Source organism: Antrostomus carolinensis, unplaced genomic scaffold (assembly GCF_000700745.2).
Source record: "Antrostomus carolinensis isolate BGI_N321 unplaced genomic scaffold, ASM70074v2 scaffold33468, whole genome shotgun sequence".
Lineage (NCBI taxonomy): Eukaryota > Metazoa > Chordata > Aves > Caprimulgiformes > Caprimulgidae > Antrostomus > Antrostomus carolinensis.
This window is the reverse complement of record NW_010334213.1, coordinates 1-3,532: the sequence shown is the minus strand read 5'-3', so window position 1 is coordinate 3,532 and position 3,532 is coordinate 1.

Here is a 3,532-nt window from a genome sequence, read left to right as displayed (position 1 = left end):
AGCAGGAGTGTTGGATTCAGACCCAGCTCTGGAGCTTTGATGCAGCTGTCACCCCGTTTCCAGCGGTTCCTGGAGGAACCTGTGTGGGTGGAGACGCTTGTCCTGCCTCCTCTTTGTCCATCAGTGCTTTGAGTGGGGTTTGTCTCGAATGCCTGTACTGCTGCGGTGGCACTGTGGGCTTCAGAGGGTCCTAGCTGGGGACAAGACCAATATCCTCTGGTTCTTAATTAACTGTAAAGTCTTGAGTGAAGAAGGAGAGTTCGGCAAATGTCACCATGTCTCTCTGCTCTGTCAGCAGGGCCTGATGTGTGCCAGGTAACACAGGTGGTGGTGAAGGTGACGGGTGAGGTGCGATGGGGCAGTCACCTCTCCTGCCCTGTTGGTCCATATCCCCTCATCTGCCCCCTCCTCTCTCAGGTACCTTGTGGAAAGTGCCACAAGATTTTTCAGAAATCAACTGAAGTGGCTTGTTCAGCCCGTTGTAAAACGGCTGCAGTGCCAAGCTGGTCCTCGGTGGGGTCTGGTGGTGGTGAAGGGGTTTCTGTCACAGAAATGCCCAGCTCAGATAAACCCCCTGCTCAGCAGATGATTTCCCTTCACTTCTCCAGTGAGCTGAGGTGGGGTTTTTGACAAGAACACATCTGGGCAGTCCCCAGCCATTGATATTTTGTTCTTAATGTATTTCTCTGCCAAATCAATGAGCTTTTTTTCCTGCTCTGGAGACTTTTTTTCTTTTTTTTTTTTTTTAATCCACCTCCTAATTAATCAAACCACCTCTTGGTAACTTGATGAGCTCATTAGATCAGGTGTCAGAGATTGCCTGTTAAAAGCTTTCTCACAAACTTACTTACACCCTTTAAATCACATTTGTGGTTTACTTTATAGCTCTATAATTTTTCTACCTCCTTGTAAAATAGTCACCTGCGTGTCTTTTATTGATCTGATGAATAACAGAGCGCACACAGCACCGGCTTTGATTGGACTCGGAGCTAAAGGAACATGTCACCCATCCCTGCAACCCTGAGCTCGCAGCCATCCTGCTGCCACCGCCTCGCGCCTTTTTCCTGAGCGACTTGTTGGGTTTTTTTCCTCTCAAACGCAGTTTTGGTGACACACACACACGCACACACTCACCCCTCACACCTATTCTGGGCTGTGTTTTCTGCTTGGCCGCGTTCCCCCGGGGTGGATCACTGACCTGGCGCTCTGCTCTCCAGCTGCTCGGGGTGACGGCAGCCCCACGGCACCGTGGTGGAGGTGGAACCGTTCCTGTGCCACCACAGAGGCAGGAAGGACAGACCTGCTGATCTCACAGTCTGCATTTTGGGGGAATATTTTATACCATATTTTATACCATTTTATACAATTTTTTGTTGGGTTTTTTGACCAGCAGAGAGAGAGGAGCAGCAGCTGCCCATTTCCTGGTGTTTTTCCATGGTGACACTGGCATGAACATCCCGTTTACACACGGAGTGCCTGGGACAGCGCAGGAGCCTCCCGAGGCCCCTCTCTCCCCGCTGCCCTTTCCTGCTGGCCCACGGCTCTGTAGAGTTGCTCTGTAGTGGGGAGAGGTGCCAGATGTGGCTGAAGATCTCCACAAACAGTAGCAGGAAAGATGTGATAAACATCAAGTTCTCTTCAGTCCTCATCTTGGGTCTTTCGCAATTGTGCCCCTGTTGTGTTACTCCAGAAAAGAGTAGTGAGACCTGAGGCACTGCCCATCCCACTTCTGTTGAGACGAGGGGCTTGAGCCTCGGGGGTTTCAGTGTTCCTCGTCTCTTGATTTCACGGGCATTTGTTTTTAAGTTAAAAAACCTCTTTCTCTGTGTAAAATCCAATCCAATCCCTTCTTCATTCCACCAACCATTTTCTGTCCCTGTTCCCCTTTGACTGTAGGTGACCAGCACCGACATCACTCCCAGGGACCAGCTGTGCCCCAAGGCTGGTGCCGATGTCCTGCCCGTGGGCCACAGCAGCCACTGGCGATCCCGGAGGTGGCAGCGGTGCTGAGGGTGGCACTGGGCTCCAGACTCTGCCCTGGTGCTTTGGGAAGTCTGTGGGTTTCACCCTCTGCATGTGGTCCTGGCCCCATCATCCCACAGAGCTCAGGCTGAGATGAACAGACCTGGCTTGTGGAAAACAGGGATGTTACTGTAAAAAAAAGTGTAGAAACTGGGAGTTTAACCCACTGGTGGGCTGGGGAGAGGCTTAAGGTGAGGCCCTGGGGCAAGGCGGCTGAGCTTCCCCTGCTCCAGTCCTGAAACGCTGGATATACCCTTAAATCACACCCTGGACACCAGCCTGATGCTCACCAAGAGCTTCGTGGCTCTGCTGGTGGCATCTCCTCCTGCCAGACCACCGAGGCACCTCGCAGACGTGGTTAAGGTGCAGCCCCTCGGAGCTCTGAGTGCAAGTACTGATAATTGGGATTTTATTTAAGTTCTGACAATGAGGCTTCACAGTTGTGATCAACCTTGTAACTCCTTGTAACTGAACAACCAGGTGAGCTCATGCAGAGGACTCAGCTCATGGAGGAGCAGAAGCTGGCTGTGTTTTCTCCTTAAAACCCACACTTCTTACCAAAAAAGGGGTTGGGACTGTTGATCTCTCAGGAGAAGATCTGCCATCTGCAGCTCCAGTCCTGAGCTGGTGCCTTCCACCATCAGCTGATTGCGTTGGTGAGAACTGGAGTCAGCTGAGACCAAAGCACCTGAATGAGCTGGAAACTCCCAGGATAAAACTCCTCCAGCTGCTGCTCCAGGGTTGTGCCTTTGCTGTCCCGCTCCTGGGTGCCCAGCTGGTCTCTGTGAGTAGGTGGTTTGGGGTGATGGTCAAGGGTTTGGATGCTCCAGGAGGGCATTGTCTGTGCTGGTTCCCCATCACCCTGGGGAGGACAATGTTGGGCTTGAGGACTTTGGGATGAGGCCCTGGAAAATTTTTAGTTTCTAGGAAAAGTTTTAGGCACTCTCCAGGAGGAAACCCCTTCCAAGAAAGAGATGTCTTTATGCTTCAAAAGTGCAAAACTGGAGAGATGTTCTGCGTTAGGGGAGAACGGGAACTCTTTCAGGTTTGTCCCTTCAGAGGTGCCATGGAGACGAGTCCCTGACCCTTTTTGCAGCTGAGTTTGCTCAGGATGCTTCCAAAACCAGCTTGTGCTTGAAAGGCAGAGGGGAACCCTAAATAAGAAGGGGATTTCTAAAAAAACACGAGCCTATAAATGAGGGCAGGTTAATCCAGACCTAATTTCTAGGTCTGACGCTTCTGTGACCCCTCTGACCCCCGGACCTGCCCCACTCTGTGGGACTCCTCCGTGTCCCCGCTCAGCAGCCGGGCTCTGCTCCCGGCGGAGGCTCCACGCTCCATGTCACGACTCCCCGGGTGTCCCTCCCTTTGTCGGGGGCGGCGGATCAAAAATGAGCTTAAAAACAACAACATCGAGTTTAAGCTCCATCCGGCACGTCCCGTTCCGGCAGCTCCGCTCAGGGACGTACCGGAGCGAACTGGGGGGTGGGAAAAGCTGCGAAAGCGGAAA